The sequence below is a fragment of the Pygoscelis adeliae genome, unplaced genomic scaffold, assembly GCF_000699105.1.
Source record: "Pygoscelis adeliae isolate BGI_AS28 unplaced genomic scaffold, ASM69910v1 Scaffold71, whole genome shotgun sequence".
Lineage (NCBI taxonomy): Eukaryota > Metazoa > Chordata > Aves > Sphenisciformes > Spheniscidae > Pygoscelis > Pygoscelis adeliae.
The window spans coordinates 7,748,967-7,768,063 of record NW_008824356.1 but is presented as its reverse complement, the minus strand read 5'-3'; the positions used below and the strand labels follow the sequence as shown (position 1 = coordinate 7,768,063).

Sequence of the window (19,097 nt, the reverse complement as noted above, 5' to 3'; positions counted from 1 at the left end):
GTCGTCAGCAGAAGAGCAAAAAGTACCAGTGAGGAAGAACGTATCTCTGTGCAATACTCTGCCTGAGGCTGGACACGGGGGTTTCAGTGAAAGGTTTGTGCACAATATAAGCACCCCAGCCCCTCTCATGTCGCATACAAGGCTCTTCCATAAAGGATTCCAGGATCAGTAGACATCCTCCTTTCTATCATTTACACAACTGCTGTGGCATTGCAGGTGGACTGAACCAAAAAGCTGATATAATGCAAGTGTATGTAATGAAGTTGGCACACACCAGTGAATTCTAAACAGAGCTTTTCTGTCTCCCAGTACTGTGTGTAACCTGTTCTGGAGTTCCCAGCACATAACTTCATATTTCATTTTGACAGTTCAGTGCATCCCACCCTGAGTGCTTGACCTGAAAATGTAGACATGTTTCAGATGGAACGGAAGGTTAATTACAAAGGCTGAAGGCATTAATGAAGGCTATCAATTACTAATCAGTTGGTCCACTATTCTCTTTTCCCATATCCAGAAGTGTTTAAAAGCCAGTGACAGGTTTTTAGGGCTGATGACATCTCTTAGCAACTGTATTACTCTGGTTGTATGATTAGACCCCACAAGCAAAGTAGGAAAACATCAAATACATTTTTAGACAGGAGACTTCTACGGAAAAAATTCAAGGTGATGGAAGATGGAAGATGAAACTACTTCCCATCTCCAAAACCTTCCTGACCACTGCATTGCAGCGGGTTCTGGTCTTGCATCTGAGTCACTGAGTGCTGCTGGTAATGAAGCACTGAACCATGGGGCGCAGAAGGTTTTTATGTAGGGTTTGCATTGTTTATAAAGAAAAGTTACAGCAACACCTAACAAGTTTTAATGTAAATATATCAGTCAAAGCAATATATGCATCCTAAGACAGTAAAGGACCTGCCAGGTGTTTGGCACAGACAGGTATTTTTGAATAATCATAGAAAACTTTGAAAGATGTCAGAATATCAGCAGGGAAAATTATCCTCAGAAAAGGAAAGCACAGCTCCTATTAATTGTCCTCACATATGTGAAATTTATTTCCCTTGCAAAATAAATCCATCAATGAAGAAAAATGTTTAATTAAGCAGTATTAATAGAAACATGCCTTTTCAACAATTTATATTAAGATTTTATTACCACATTAAAGATGAAAGCCTATTCAGTTGTGAAATAAGTGAAATCATCACTTATACCAAGTGGTAAAATTCTCATCACTTGTTAACTGTAGAGTAAGGGAAAAAGACTTGGGAAATGCAACACACAATCTGTCTTGAGAGGAAATTATTATTATCTTGGTCTTTTCCTACTCCAGCACTCCTCATTACTGCTAGAAGCACAATATCTTTCAGTTGCCATTTTTTAAAACTTCAAGATGCTTTTAATCTTATTTGGGTTATTGTTTGCACCATTATAGTTAAATTTTTAACATGTAACTTGGATGATTATAAGTTTGTTATATAACATCAGATACTGTAGTAGCTATTTTCCAATAAACTGGTATATGATATTGTCATGAATTGGCAAAATGACATCATAGTGTCCCCCCCCAAGGTCATTTAAAAATAATCTAAGCCTACCTAATAAAAAAACCCTATTGTATGGACACTATTTATCTTTCTACTTCAGAAAAACTTCTATTCCTTTTTGCATCAGAAATCTAGAGAACAAACTTTATTGTTAATAATACTCTGCATGTTCTAATCTTCAGCTTTTATCCTCAGGAGACAACTTTCCCTGAGGTAATTCCACTGCTTGATTGTTCAGTGTAGCCTGTAGACCATTGTCCAAGGCAAAGGCTTAGAGAAGTTTTACAGAAGATATCCAACCATTGTATTAATCTCATATCCCTTTTTATCCTACATTCCACTTTGAATAAGTTATTGCTTGCAGATACTTTTCTGCTGACCTTTGGGACTGTTTTACATCTTAATTCTGCTTCATATAAAGTTTCAGCAAGGCCTGGGCCATTTTAGATATTAACTTGCACCTCCTTGGCAGATTTTTGAGAAATGCCCATTTCATCCTCATTCCAAAGGGACCATACCGTCCCCTCACTCCCATATTTGATGACTATACTCCCTTCAGCTATACTAACTCATACTTTTCCTTAGTTTGGCACCCTTCAATGATGCTGTACGTGTCATGTCAGTGAGCTCCCAAGGTTTGAAGGAATCCCCCAGCACTCCAAACGTGGGGGCAGAAACTGACAATATGTTTGCACACACAGTTCTAGAAAGATTACACTACATTCAGAAGCATGGAATAAAATGATATGGTATGCTTCTTCATGCTGGTCTTATCCATGCTTAGGTAATTCTGTCAGTCAGACATAAAGGACATAAGTAACAGAGAAATTTAACAACAAAAACTACCAGGGTTGTTACTGAGACATTATCATTACAAACATTCAGACCTAATATTGATCTCGGGGAAGATTCTCAAAAGAATAGTCTGTTTCTATCAAGAATAATCAAAGCACTTTCAGAAAAATCAGACAACAGAATTGTTTATATTAGTACAATAAAGCACCCTTTTACCTTCAAACAGCATTCCTTCCATACTTTGAAAGTTAATTCCAGGTCCTTTGAGGGTCTCTAGATTCTTTTAAACCACTAAATGAGTCTATTTATGTTCCATGGCCTCATTTAAATTTGCCTAAAATCTAAGAGTCAGTTTGCTGTTCATCCTTATAACTGCACATTTCCAAGCACGCCATCCGTACTCTATTAACAAACAGCTCTGACATGGGAAGGGAAGCAGGACACACAGATCATAAGCAGCACCACAAACCCAGCCAGCATGAGATGCAGTGATGAACCTTTGAAGACTAAATTTACTGTCTTTAAGGCAGACCCCTTTAGCTATCTTGACCTATTTCCATCCTCATTTTAAAAAAAGCACTGAGCAATCCTCAGTGTCAAATTTAGCCATATCATACGGGGCAGGCTGAGGTTTACCAACAAAAGAATGAGAGGTCTACCCTCCCATTTGCACAAAACTATACTGCTAATGCTTGGTGGTGGTTTGGACCTGGCTGGCAGCCAAACTCCCATCCAGCCACTTGCTCACTCTCCTTCCTAGTTTGTCCTCCCTTCTGCTGAGGAGAACAGGAGTGAAAAGGCTTGTAGGTCAAGATAAAGACAGGGAGATCACTTACCAATTATTGTTGCAGGCAAAACAGACTCAGCTTGGGGAAGTTAATGTATTACCAGTTAGTATATTCTTATTTATTTACTGATTTGGCTAGCAGGAAACAAAAAGACAAATACTAAAACATAGGGAAAACAACTCTCCTCCCCCTTTCCCAAGGTCAACTTCACTCCTCCACTGCAGACTCCTCTCCTCCCCTCTTGCTATCACCACAAGTTACACTCAGTCCCCTCAGTGAGGCAACAAATGTGCAGGGGGTGGAGGAGGGGGTTACGCCAGTACACAGTGGTTTCTCTCTGCTGCTCCTTCCTTCTTACACTTTTCCTCTGCTCCAGTGTGGGCTCTCCATAGGCCAGTTCCTTTGGAAATCTCCTCCTTCAGCATGGGGTCTTCCATGCACTGCAGCGGATATCTGCTCTGCCATGAAGCACCTCCTCCTTCTCCTCTCACCTTGATGTTACCTATGCTGTTTATCATAATTTTCCCCCCACCTCCTCTTCTTGGCAGTTTCTGCCCTTTCTTGAATATACTTTCACAGAGATGCCACCAGCTTGGCTGATGTGCTCACAGCTGTGTCCTGCAGTGGTTTTGGAGCCAGCTGAGTCTGGCACGGGGCAGCCCCTGGTCTTGTCCCAGAGGCCACCCTGCAACTACCACCTTGCCATGTACACCCAAAACATGGTTTTACATATATGATATGATACAATCAGATGGCTGCACAGCCCCCTCTCTTGCTTCTCCCAGTGGCATTTAAACAAGCTGCATTCACATTGTGGATACACCACATTTGCAGCAGATTATTTTTGCAGCGATTTGCCCGCTTATGCTAGAGTTCGTAATGCTTCCTGTCATCTCTGGATCTAATTTATACACCCAAGACAGTGCAGTTTGACAGCAAAATGGACCACAGGCTCTTTAGTCCTGGCAATATAAGCCAAAAGTCCCAAATTATGCAGGGAGTAATTTTTTTGTTCTCATTTTAAGTTAGTGACAAGAACAACTATTCTCCCTTTCACTCTTCCATTTGGCAAAAATATACTTCCAGTGAAGACAGGCAATGCCACTAGGCATCACACTCGATAAAGACAGAAAGCAACAATCCCACCAGAGAGCACAGCCCTGCAAATGAACTCATCCTGCCCCATATTTGCCTGGTTTCAGGAACTTATCACCTGTTCGTTCCAACAGGCAGGCAGCACAAAGAATTTGTTCTAGTTGCACTACAGTCCAAAAACCACATCAATATTAAAAATTAATGACTTCTTAAAAAGCACTGAACAAAGCTCAGCAGCTAAAGCTTTGAGCTCTTCGACTAGCTCAAATGCATTCTTTGGACCTGGCCTTGCCCGGGTGATACAAGTGACCTCCCAATCCCCAAATAACTGACTGTACCAACAGTTCTGGGAAAGGAGCAACGCAACTCATCCTCCCAGGAAAAGGGTGGCTTTTGACACAGGAGTACAAATGTGAAAGGCAAGAAGCTTCTGTATGAAGCTAAATTAAATTTTTCCTTTGGCATCCAAGGAACCAGCAACTATCCAGTGACTATAATCAGTACTGAGCACCACCTTCATGGGTAGCTTCAAATCAGGAACTTCTTTCAGTGAGCACTGGGGAACACACATGATGAGCCAAATTCTAGCACAACTCCATGAATGCTAATGGAGGGATCGTGCACTCATAATACCTCTGTGGAAATCAAAATTTGCCTCAACAGTAACAACCATGATATATTTAAAAGTCCTTTAAAAACCAGGATTTGCCACTTTTGCTCAAGACCATGTTTTATTCAAAGAAGAAAGCAAGGAAAATCAGGCACTATGTATATCTCACTGTAGCAGTATCAAGAGGTCTACTGGATTATCATCACTTTGGTCACAATGATGTGTATCCGATTAAGACCAGGAGTTATGCAGAGAATATTGAAAGCACTATGCAATATGTAAATGAAGTGGGCAAGAGAGCTCACATTCCTCCTTTTTACCTATTTCTACATTTTAAAAGGCAAAATACTCCTTCTCTGTGCCTCTATAAAGCTCTCATTTTCCTAAATATTACTCCTTTTCACAGCTGGTTTTGTAACCTAAGTTTTTCATTAAAGAAATGAAATGAGTCTGCTAACAAATAGCTCTTGTGAGAGAAGGGGGATAGGAGTAGTGCAAGCAGGAAATGCATTGTGCAGCTGATCAAGGGATGTTAAGACACGGCTGAAGTAGATCAATATTGGGTGCACTGCTTAAAAATTGTGTGCAACAAGGGATTACCCTCTGTCCCCAAAGAGCAGCAATCATCCTTCAGTGCAGCTGCTCACATTACAAGTGATGTCTTTTCAGTTACCTCAAAGGCCAGATTTACCATGCTCTGGTCACAAGTTCACAAGCCCATTAATAACCATCTTGGGAATCACTGCAAGGCTCCAGACTACATATCACATGATGTCCCCTCTGATACAGGTTTTATAAACTGAGCCAACATGTCATCGAATGTGTCAAAATGCTTATTTCCTAGACTGACAATAGGAAGCCAGAGGACAGCCCCTCTCCCTTCTAACCCAACATTATCATTTAATACCAGCTGCCACTGAAAGCTGGAAAAATATGAGTGCTCAGAGAAAAGAATTACATACACAAAGTGTTGAAGTTATGATGAAGAACAACACATTAGATGGGAACTTAAAGCTTTTGGTTGAGAACATGTCCTTTAAACTGATCGCACTCTACTGCTGTAAAAGGATTTTGAAACAAATGTGATTGGATGACATCTGCGTGCAGATGCACTGAGCTGGGTCTACACAGCGAACCAAGCTCAGAACCAAACGTAAGGTACAAAGATACCCAACACAGCTTGCAAAGTCCCAACTTGGTTCTACAACAGAGTAGCAATGCTTATCTGGTGCTGCAGCTGAGTGAATAAATCCTCCTGAACATAGCTGAGCATTCAGGTGCAGAAGCAGTGAAATCCTCCTGCAGCTGCAACTTATGGACTTGTATGTTTGAATTTGCATTAGCCCTGGGATATCTTCATGATGTCCCATTGTGCTACTCAGGTAGACCAGAAGAGCCTGGAGGGATTGAGGGGGAGGTGCTGACACAAAGAACAGGCAATACAATTCCCTTCTGTAAATGCAGCTGACAGATAAACTTCAAAACCAGAAAGGAGCTGAAGGACAATATTGGCACAAAGCAAATGGAAGTTAAACTGACGTACATGAATACATACAGATTGGAAAATAAGTTAAAGATTAAAATTGTAGGAAAAATTTGATTTTAGAACAGCATTTCAAGAGAAACAGCAGAAGCAGAAAACCAGAAGGGATGAGGTAGATCTGATACAGCCAGGAAAGAGGCAGTGATGGTGCAATTGCCTATAAAGGTAGGGGACTGGACTTGATGACCCAGATAGTCCCCTCCCTGTCCTGTTCTCCTAAATTAAGATGCACAGCCAGCAACTCTGAAAACCTCATCCATTTGTGAAGCTCCAAAACTAAGCAATGATTTTTCCTCCATCAGAAAGCCAGCATGTTTGTTACACAGGAAACAAATTCTGATCAGAACACAAACTGATAAGGATTTTTAAATCGGTTTCAAGCAAAACAGTTTTCTAACATGTAAGATAGTCTGAACTATATGCCTTTTTCCTTCAGATTCTAGTCAAAATGGAGTTTACCTCATTTTAAAAAATCAAGGTAGTTTACAGTAACTATTGTAGGAGAACTATATTTAATTTGGCTCCCCACAGGTTAAGTTTTAAAGAAATATAAATGAGAAACCACATCCTCCTTCCCTTCTCCACAGAAACACAGAGCAGAGAAGACAAGAATAGAGTGCAAGGGCTTGAAAACACCACAACAGTAAGAACCACATTTCTGCATTAAAAGAAACAGAGAAGACTTGCACGTGTAAGGACATATAAGTTCTTTGAAGTAACAAATACAAGAAGAGAATTATCCAGTCTCATGACCAGACAGAATCAGTACAGTTAAGACGTTAACACATCACAGGAAAATCCTTTCCATGTAACAGAACGAGGAACTAAAATTCCTTTTGTAAAACCCTCCTGAAACTGTGAGGGTGCATAATCAAATCTTAGTGGTGACTGAAGGCAGTAGTTCTGTAAAACTGTTATCTGCAGAAAGGTGCTGACAGTCCCACACACCTCAGGATGTTGGACGCTGTGGAGTCCAAGCTTACACACTCAGACATCCTTCTTGAAATGACCCTTCCTACCCCAACTCTTCAGTACACTTGTACACCACCACCCAGAAATAAACATGCAAAGGGAACCCCTACCTCTCCCTTGACACCCCCTAGTTGCATAGCTTACTTACCTTTCAGCAAGTCCCAAATTTTTTTTCCATGTGTTGCCCAGCTCATTGTATGAGCTGATCCAGTGGCTACTACTGGAATGCTGTGTTAACCTCTCTGTGTTGTTGTGGAGATACATTTACTTCAATCTGCAATGCTGCAGCATGTGTTGCCCACCTGAATTATGCCAAATGATCATTGCCCATTGATCTAGACTAGGGCCTAGTCTCTCTAAATATATTTGGGATACAATATACCATCTACAAAAGGATAACCTGCAGGTAACAAGAATGTTTGTAAAAATTGTTTTAGCAATGCACCTAAAGACAGACTAGATCCTTTCCCTTTAAACAAGAGGAAAATTCCTGCACAGTCAGAGGATCTCATTCCTATTGCTAGGTAAAATAGTATACTAGAAGCATGACATGGTTCCCTACAGAACTGGTTAATCCCACCATCTCTTTAAGCATCATACTAAAGGGTTTTACATAATCCAAAACCTGAAATCCTGTATGTGGTACTGGCTTTCGGATGAGATTGTCTAAAAATAATAGAATAAGAAAGACATGATAAGATAGCAAAGGAAGCCTGAGTCAGTATAAGATACTTTTCTTTGCCATGCTTAACAATTTCTATTACCCAGCTTCCAGAAACTGCACTCCTGACATCAGTAATTGACAAGAATAAAGAATAAGCTAAAACAGGGACTGTGTGTACTGAAAGTAAATTTGGACAGTCAGAGCTAGTAGTATACTTGGTTATCAGGTATAGGCAAAAACATGCTCGCCTGATGCTTTTTTACACTGGCCCAAATTATACCAGTTATATGAGGCAGTCAGTCTCTTTCTGTAGGCTGCAGAGTGCTTAAACAAAGCACCCGGAATTTAAATGTAGCAGAAGAAAAGATATGCCAAGATATTTAAGACAGCTTTCACACTACATAAGCTTTACTTCAACTGGGTTTCAGACTGTTTGCAGTCTCTCCCATCCCATTTTTACATACAGAGATGGAAGAGGAAAATGCCTGTATCATGTATTTAACATAAAAGCCTTTCAGATCAGCAGAAAGCCTTCAGTTCAATCATGCTTTATGTACTGAAAGGTTAACTAACGGGAGAGGCTTATTAGCACAAATAACACCACTTCAGCCTGTGATCCCAACAACACACAAAGTAAGTTCAGGCCCCATCAGCATTTAAATGGAGAGAAAAAACAAAACAACAAACACACCACACACCACCTGCTGCTCTAAAATCGGTCCTCAGATGTTGTGGGCAACAGCAGCTTTCCAAGGGCACTACCGTCGCCCCAGCTGTTGATATTGAACCCCTCTCAAGATGGAGAGGGAAGCACTGTGAAGCCTTCTGATTTAGGAAAAGATGAACATTCAGAGCCAGCTCCAATTCTGAGGCAATAGCTCTAGTTACATTATTTAACCTCTAATGCCTCCATTTTCTCATTCTATAAGGATGTTCACGTGTACCTTTCAAAGATATTGTGATGTATTGTGATTGTATAGATGTTTTAAAATGAAATGCATGCATATACTTTAGGCATCATAACAACTGTTAAGGCAATGTTTCTGAATAAGAACGGTGCCCCTTTCTTGAAAACTCATGGTCAGAGAAACTCACAAGAACTTGGATGTTCGACTTCTAGCCAAACTCCAGTTCAGTGCAATTTCTCCTCAAAATTGTCTCTGCAGTGTCCTGGTAGAACAGAAAAAGCAGCATTTTCTTTCATTTCCCATGTAAAACTGTGCAGGACTAGTCTTTTATGTTCTCTAGAACAGCTGATTTTCATCCCAGAACCAGCTGCATATCAGTGATCAAGTTATCTTTTCCCTGCACTGAGTTTTGAAATCCTCTAAAATTAAAGTCATAGCGCAAACAATGCGTAACCTTGTTTGGATTAGATCAAGTTTATATTTTGCTAGTAAGATTCAATAATATGTTCCTGTTTAAGATGTTCTTCCTATAGGCATAACAGAGAAACGATTAATTTCGCTGTATCTGATGTCATACCAAACAGTTGTTAACCTTTGATGAGAAGATTATGTCAGATACCAAGCCAGGGGTAAATTAAACTGACAATTGCCCTTGTTTAATTGCTTCTGAGTAGCACTCAGTGTATTTGAATGTGCAGTGAGTTATTAGCATACCTTGCTGCTATCCATTAACATGAAGATCAAGAATTTTATTTTACTTTTTTGATGCAACCATAAAGAAGATGATAAAGGCTTTAATTACAAACAGATTTAATTTAGAATCTTTTAGTGCAACTTATCCAAGCATACAGAAGTAAGACGGGATGGTCTGAACAAGCTTGTAAGTTTGATGTTTCTTGTAAAGGAGAAAAATATATATATTGCCAATTGTTACTAGAGTCTACGAACATAAAAGATTTTAGCCACTTCCAGAATGAACACTAAAAACCTGACACTTATCTCCTTCAGGTCTTGGATATTTCAAGAAAAGAACTTCACTGGAGATTGTCTGGGTTTCGTTCTTTGACCCAGCTGGAAAAAAAAAAAAAACAAACCCACACTGCTTCACTCCTTTGTATTTAGTACTTAAAAGAAAACCATTAAGAAGCCAAATCTCAATTTTCTCAGCATCAAAAAGTCCCAGTATTTCCTGATTTACTCACTCACTGACAAGACTGTGTGACAAAATGTGAAAATCCCAATTACTGAAATACTAAGCGGACATAATGCAAAACAATAAAGGCAATTCAGCTCACGTTTTACTAAAATTATGATATATAATATAGTCCTAGATGACATACTATACATAAACATTATAGTCACAGGAGAGAGTAAAATAAATATTAAGCCAAACACAGTATTTTATACACTGTACAAGAACAAGCAATAATATAACATTTATTGCCATACAGGGTCTTTGGATAGATACTGTGAGATACTCTGAGATTTGATCGTTTAACACCTAATAGCAATTCACAGAACCACAACAAATCCTAAGACAGACCTTCACAAATTAAACAAATTTCAAGCTTCCGAATGTATTTTTAAACAGAGACTATATATTTAGGGATGAATCTCTCACATGAGCAAGCCTGTTAAGATTTTTGCTTCTAATTAGGAGAGTGTGTTTTATTTCTGCACTTACACTGAATTACTAGGGTCTGACTTTGCAACATGTACAACACTAAAATGGGCAAATGTGTATTCTAAAAAAGATGCTGTTAATTCTGTCCACTATACCAAACCATGATCTTATTAGTAGAAGTCTTCCTTCATGAAGCAGCAAAGCTCTCTCTTTTCATGGAAAAATCAGCAAAGGTAGCATATTTAGTTACCCGTATCTTTAAGCCAGGTTTCACAAAATTACCCATTTAACTTCCCATTGATTCTTCCTCCAATTCTTAATTTTCACTCTCCATTGTCCAGCTGAACTCAGCTGTTCTGCAGAGCCAAAGCCTCAAGATTATTTTCAGATTTGTGACTCTAATCAGGCTAACTCGTGGTCCAACTGGCAATTTTACCATTCATGCTAACATTGTCCTACCAGCTCTTTCTTCCATATCTCTAATCAGCTTCACAACCTTCAATAACAACAGTGAAAGCACTAGGATCTATGCACAAACTATCACCAAGTGAGGAGTTAATGAATCCCTGTATCAAAGCACTGAGCTTCCATGCTGCCTGAATGGAGCTAGGGATCTAAAATCCATTATCTTTAGCCACAGGACATCAGTGCACTATTTCCTGCACTGTTGCATTCAGCTGCGTACGTTCATTCATACACCTGGTACAGCCACTGGCAACAAAGCAGGGACTGAAGCTCAAAAGGTATTGAGATAACTTGATGAGGCATAGTGCCAAATTGTGCCAGCCGTAAACAGACACGCTGGTGTGAAAAGCTCCTTAACCTTCAAAGGTTTAGTTTCAACTCATGACCTCCTACCACAGAGACTCTTTCCTGAGAGCTAGTAGACAAAAATAGATGGACCATTCATTCCTATGCATAACGTGAACTAGTTCAAATATATTAAAAATGGATTTTTAACCATCTTTTCACAATAAAAACAGAAGTAGCAATAACACGTTTTAAAGCTGTTTTGAAAACTGAAGGTCCATTTTCTGTCTTCAAATTAGTTTTCCTTTACTAATTCTTCTGCGCTCTAGGGAAGAATAAATGCAGCATGCACAAACATATGGGACTTCATAGACCCAAAGAGTTTAGAAACGGACAGGAAAAGACTGAGGGTGCTTTGGGACAGGATCCTTGAGTGTTTAAATAGAACACTTCCATTAAAAAAAAAATTTAAAAAATCAGGATCCTTGGCAATTTTACACCAGCTGACAAAACAGCCACTGACCTGCATACCTCAAATTTGAGGCTCATTCAGATATCCCCTCTCACAGACAAAACAATGATGCTGAAGTCTTATACATTTGCCATGCTTTTTTATTCTATAAACCTGACATACCTGGCAAGCAGTTATCTTATGCTCCATTTTTTGTGTGGATGATCTGCATATAGTAGCCTCTTTGTGCATTAAGTATTTTCAAAATACTTGGTCAGGAACAGAGGCCCTCTTCCAGGTAAAGACTATGTGCAACGGGTTGACCCTGGCCAGTAACTAAGCACCCACCCAGCTGCTCATTCATTCACTCCCCCTGCAGTGGGACAGGGGAGGAAATCAGAAGGGCAAAAGTGAGAAAACTTGTGGACTGAGATAAAGACCGTTTAATAAGTGAAGCAAAGCCTCACTACTGCCCATTGGCACCCAGATGTTGAGCCACTTCCTGGTAAGGGGAGGCCTCAGCACATGTAATGGTTACCTGAAAAGACACAGGCCATAACCACCAGCATCCCCTCTTCCTTTCCTTGCATTTTTATTGCTGAGCACAACATTTTATGGTATGGAATGTCCCTTTGGTCAATTTGGGTTAGCTGTCCTGGCTGTGTTCCTTTCCAAATTCTTGTGCACCCCCAGCCTACTCACTGACTTCTGAATGTATTGCAGATTGTCTTTTAACCCTAAGTTAGCCTTTAGGGTAATTTTACCATCCCCTTTCAAATATCTTCAATAATAAATCATGCATACTAAGCATGTCGTTATAGACATGAAAAAAAGCCAATTATAATACATACAAAGTACCAAGAAATTAATCCCTACAGCATGCACCACACCTTGTTACACGGAGACTGCAAATGGATTTGTATGTCTTGGTGGAATGCCTGTTATGCCTTTGGATAGGCTTTTTGTGAAGGAAATATCTTTGTTATCCATAGTACCAATACGTTGGTCTTCTGCTCACTTTCTTAGCTTTTGGTATTTAAATTACACATTAATCTTATTCTTTTCAGCTATTTTCCCCCTTGTCCAGGGAAGCCACAATTCTGGGCAGTTTTCTGTCCTCGTACAAACAAATTCAAGTAACATAAAATTTACCAGTCATCAACTAGAAATTACTTTTCCATCTAAAGAAAAGTAGTAACTGACTGTATGCATGCTGTTAATCTGCTTCAATGTTGATTAACACAGATGCACTTAAATCATCTTCTTGTGATCAACATAAAGAAATTGAGTGCAATTAAGATGCAAGTCTTAGCTGAAGATGACTGCCATCCTAAGCAAAAAGGAAGATGTGACTTACAACTTACATTTATTAATATAAATAATTATAGAAAGGAGGTAAACACTTGTGATGTGCTCTGTGTGATCCTCAGAACCCATCTGCAATGCAATAGCTCAATGCTTGTTAGACAGTCTCTTAAGTCACCTGTTGTTGCTAGGGGACAGTACTGCCACCCCAATCCTTGTGGTGCCAGCCCTCTATCTGGCCCACGCAGCTAAGTGGAAACCTACTCCATTGCACACAGTGGAGGTTCTGCTGGGGACGTAAGATACTTTTTAAGGTACTGCAGAGTGTGTATGTGTATATATATGTGTCACACCTTATATGAGGGCTATCTTGCCAGTCCTCAGTTACCTTAAATAATAAGAACTTGAGTTAGGTTAAAGGCATCCGTAACTATTTAGTCATAACTTCAAGAATCAACAAACCACAGCTATAAATGTTTATAAAAGATATATATGAAGAAATGAAAGAGAGACTCTGCTGAATCTTCATACACTAACATGAAATCAGAACAGTTCTCCCACTCCCTCGTTCAGCTCACTTGCCATCTTGCCTGGTAGGTTAGCAGTCATGGTTTCAAGTCTTCATGCATATGTTAATCCTCAGGTTGCACCTATTAAAGACAATATATTCAGAAGTCTCTGCCAGAGAACTTATCCCTAACAGAAAGCTACATTCAGATAGTTTTTATACATCAATAATTACAGGAGACCTGCAGAGTACTCCCTCAGGTAAGTTGCTTGATTTTGTTTTGGTGGAAAATGTCTTCAGACAGTCTGTTCTTTTAGACCTTCTAATGTTCCAGACAATATACTCTTCTGCTTGAAAGCTCATCCTAACTCCCTCCCTTCACCAGTAGGCAGTCTAGCCACTCATTCATTAGTTGTTTGTTTCCTCAGCTAAATGTGTTACACAAGATGATGTCTCCTATACCCAGCGAGTGAACAATTTCTTGCTTCAACAAAGAAGCCTCTGCCCCACTTCACCTTTTGGTGATCCACTGGCATGCTTCAGTATAAAACATCTTTCACTGAATACATATTCCGTACAAATCTGTAGGGGCTCATAATTTGTATAAATGTAATTAGGAGAAATGTACACAGTTCTTAACTGTTTCTTGAATGAAATGAGACATGATGGGCATTAAACACTTGGGAACTGATAATTGCTTATGGGACACTGATGCTCAACCACTGCTGGTACTCCAAGAACGGTATCAAACTCAAAGACTTACTTTGTGCTGGTTAAAAGCCTGGAAAGGCAAGAATAATAGCACTATTCTAAATGCATATCAATGCAAACACGATCAAGATATGGTGGAATGAAATTATTTGTATTCACAAAAATTAAACTTGAACAAACTAAGAATTTTATACAAGAATAAAAAAGGGGTCTAACATGGTGAAATACACACTTTAAGAGAAAACTGTAACCATAAAGACATTAAAAGCAGCTAAAAAAAGCAAAACACAAGATAGGAGATTGAAGCAGATCGCCCAATTTTTTTCCATGGTTTATAGCCTCTGTAGATATACTGCCTGCAAAAACAAAACAGGCTACTCTTAAGGAAACCCTCTTATTTCTACTTTCTTGGGTATAAAATGTAAGCCTTTTAATGCCCACTCCAAATTTGGCCTAAGAAAGGCTGAAATATTTTGTATCAAGATGATTTTGGTTATAGAAAAGTAAAACACAAACTCCATTTATTATCTCAGTCTAGCCCTTAAGATTTCCAGTTCATCATATACCCTCTGTGGTTATCCTTCTCCTGATTCCAATTCTTCTACTACTTCTCTCTCTGCTCAGATGACACGGCACTGCAGCATGGCAGTGCAGTTTTGGAGGGATTCTCCAGGAGACTGTTTGTACAGAGGAGCCAGAATTGTCTCTACAACCATAAAACCCAAACACAGACTTTGGCCAATCACAGTATAACGGAACAAATTTGGCAGAACGTACACATACATTTTCTTCCATTTATACTCATTCTCATTTAGCAATACCATCTCTAACGCAGGGAAGACTTTCTTATACTTACTGCTTAAGAATCAGAATATTCTACATCAAATCCTGTACCCTTTAGTTGCAGCCTGATGCTAAGTGATGGATCCCCATTAGCTTGGGACTACTTAAGCAAAACTCTTCCCAAAATCACTAGCATTTTTGCCCAAGCCTAGAATTTACTTTTTACAAGCAATTCAGAAACTGGACCAGTCTCACAACACTATTCTGAAGAGCCAGAGGTGAGATGACAGTTTACAATACACATCAAAATGAAAGACTGCAGAATAAACCAGCAGTGCACGTGGAGCATGATTTCTCTCTCCATCACAAGAATGATATCCATCATGACCTGCAGCTGTCTTCCTTCCCCCATTTGATCTCTGTGAAGATTTTTGCATGTTGTAAATCACAAAATAGGTGTGGTAGTGTGAAGTGAAGAACATATAGAAACATTCAACCACAACTCATACATGTAGTCTTTTAAGCATCCATTGTGGAAGGCAATTTTCTAGTAGAGGTTGGGACTTGGTGCTTTGAATGAATTGTCGGGGGGGTGGATCTCATAAGGAGGGATTTGATGCTATAACAACATTCTCTTTCCATGTGCTACAGTCTGTTCACACGAACACCTCATGCTTCATATATGACATTGATCTAGATGGTATGCCATCCATTTTTGCAGAGCTGCCAGCTTATACGTCATTGTAAATCAGGAGAGAAAATAGTTTCAGAGGCTGTAATTTTTTGTCATATGAAAAAGACACCTTACTCAATAAATTTCCACAATGTCTGAAAGACTCATAATGAAAAAATGAATCCAAACAGAACAACCGTAAATTAAACAAGCAAATACCTAACTTGTCAATAAGGTATCTTTTTTTTTACTTTGAATTTTACAAATAGAAAGAGATTACAAAGAAAATTCCAGAACATAAATGATACTCAAAAAGCAGGCAAACTATTAAGAAGTCTCCTTAGCAGAGCACGAGCCACTTTTACAATCTTTAAAATAGCATCAGATCCTGATAAACCATAGCCTATACTATGACTTTTGGATTAAATTTTAGTTTAGTAATGCCCATTAGAAAACAATGATCACCAGGTGGCTTTTGTCATCTGTTATCTCCAACAGAACATCCAGGGAAGTGTGAGGAGGTCAGAATCCAGTAATTAGCACCCAAAATAAAGTCTGTGACTGGAATATCCAGAAAGGCTCCAGAAGAAGAGTCCTCCACAATACTAATCCAGGAAAATCTCTGCTACTTTTATTATTATTAAATATAATTGTTCCTGAAAAAGTCAGGTTGCTAAATATACATAAAATAAATTACATTAACATTGGTCTTCCCTGTTTTAATACCCATTTTCTTTCTCCTACAATTTGCTTTATGATTTAAGTATTTGCATTTTTAAAACTTTATTTTATTATCAGTTTAATCTGCTTTCATAGCTCTGATCTACAAATTTGTTTTTTTCCCATATTTCCATTATAATTTGATCCACACTGCCTTGCTTCTTTTAACACTTGAAAATGGCCTAATGGAAGGACAAGCTTTTGAAGAAAGGAAGACGGACAAAGTCTTTGAACATGACAGCACAACACATGTGGTAGTTTTCAGTCAGTTACAAAGATCTTGGTCTCATGGAAAGCTTGCATACATTTTGCTACCTAAGGGGTCCTATATGGTCTTGCATTTTAAATGTCATTTCAAGATGCACCTTTCATTTCAGATTTCGACTTTTTTCCGAAATAATCCTGATGTAAGCTTACTTCTGTGACTTTGAAGCATAAACCAGAGGTAATAAAGTCTTACAGACATTCAAGAAGCCAATAACATTTAAAAAAGTTCCTCTTCAACTTTTGTATCACATATAACAGCATGAGTCTCAGACTACATTCTTTATTTGAACATTTAGGTACAGTCAGTGATATATATGATGAACAGTAATACCATACCTAGAAGAGCACAGCAGCATGCCTTTGCTCTTCATGAATGACTCACAAATCCTCCTAATCCATCCTGATCACAAAAGAACAAGAGAAATTAAAGCTGAACGAGTTCTATATTTGCTGCTAGTGAATACCTTCAGGGATAAAATTGGCCAAACTACATAGGAAGCGGTCAACAGAACTTTTAGCATTAATATCAGCCACAGTTAATAACTTTGATTTAGGTATCTGAAATAATCTGAACCTAGCATCATGGCATTCAGAGTAGTTTGAACAAAATATATTGGGAGGAAGCAGAAAAACTTTCATTCCTTTCCTTTCCAAAACTGACTGGAAAGAGAAAGTCATGAACTTTTTTTTTTTTTTTAAATATGAACGCTTACACCTCAGGTTCAATTTGCTTATTTGTTTCAATCTATACAGCAAAATTGGTTATAATGTTAAAAAAAGATCACTCATTAAAAAGTTCATTTGGACTAATTTTTAAGGGTAGAGTTGATAATATTCAAGACCAAGGTATAGACAAAAACTATGTGCCTTCATCATGGATGCTGAAAAGACTCATTGTGCAAGTTCTTATCTTAATGTAGGATTAAAATTTCCTTTTTGCTACTTGTATCTGTTTCCCATCTTCCTTCCACTGAGTACCCCAAAGAAGAACCTGACTTCCGTTTTCTCTGGAACATCCCCCATTAGGCAGCCAAGAGCAACGAGATCCCATGTTAGACTTCTTTTTCTAAGACTGAACAAATTCATATCTCTGCACCTCTCCTCATATGCCAGGCATACCGTTCTCCAGTTAATCGATAGCATTTTACACGTCGTATTATAACATCTGAAGAATAGACATTCTCTTGCTCAGTTATATCCAACCACTTTTGCTTAATGTGAGTTACAGAATTCCAACCCATTAGGCTTAGCATTGTTCACTTTACAAAGTCTTCTGGCATTCTTTTTGTTTTGTTTTTAAGAAAGCAAGAAAAAGTGTTTTTCTTAAAAAAAAAAATAGTCAGGATTGGATCTCACTTTCATTCTAGCACAAAACACAAACTAAATATTTGGATATATCACAAAAAGAGAGAAACCAGAATTGGTGACAGTCTAATGGCTCAAGGCCATATTCTATCCCATTCAAATGATCTGAAATTTACAATAAAATTCAAAATAAAACGACTTAAAGTGTTGGCAGTGAGTACTAGCCCTGACCCTTGTTTCAGAACCACACCGCAGTATTCCCAGTGCTTCAACATGATTCTGAACATGACAAATTCCAGCAGCAGATTAAGACCCTCAGTCATTCACATTAGGTCTTTGTTTTGGCATCTGGCATTCCTCCTGTTTACTTCTATCTTCAAGTTCCAGTGAAATGTCAACAACTCGCCAGCTCATTCAAAACCTGCAAATGGCCCATTCCCCTTCCACTGTGAATTAATGCATAAGACATTGGAAATAATCTGAGCATGAAGTAACATGACCGGCTTCTACCTCTAGTAAACTTCTTGGCTACTTTGTTTACAAAGGAAAACAAAGCAAACAACCCCCCCCTCCCCCCAAAGCATCACACAAAATAACAAACTCCAAAAGTTTCCGGTCCTAGTGTTCTCATTTTCTCAAACAATTCAATTCTCCCTAAAGCCACCTTCATTAAAGTTTCCCTACCTTAATATTTGCTCTCACAAAAAAGTCTATTTTCTTCTTGCAAAGTCGTGTTGTGCTAACAACATTAAATTCTTATTCTTTTGAACTATCTTGCTAAAGCAAGCATCAGTTATATCAGCTTGAGGATCTGTTCAGTTCTCACTTAACCTTCTCAGCAAGGAAAATAAAACAACATACCCTATCACTCCAGTTCATTCTTTGCCTTCTGAGAATAGTAATGCTCTCCGCCATAAATTCAGCTGTATTCAGGACTGTGCATATGCCACAGTAGATTAGGACTGCCGCAAAATATTTCTACATTTTTTTAATAAACCCTACTGCTATTGAATCTCATAAGGCTTTTTTTTTTTTTTTTTTGCTTGGTTTGGTGTCCACCTGCATCCCCCCTTTTGGCCCCAAG

General features: G+C 38.7%; 1 protein-coding gene across 8 annotated transcripts in view; it reads right to left on the bottom strand.

Moving 5' to 3' along the window:
- Positions 1 to 19,097, bottom strand: part of NRXN3 (neurexin 3) — a 1,016,594-nt gene that overhangs the window by 243,208 nt on the left and 754,289 nt on the right. The window lies entirely within an intron of this gene.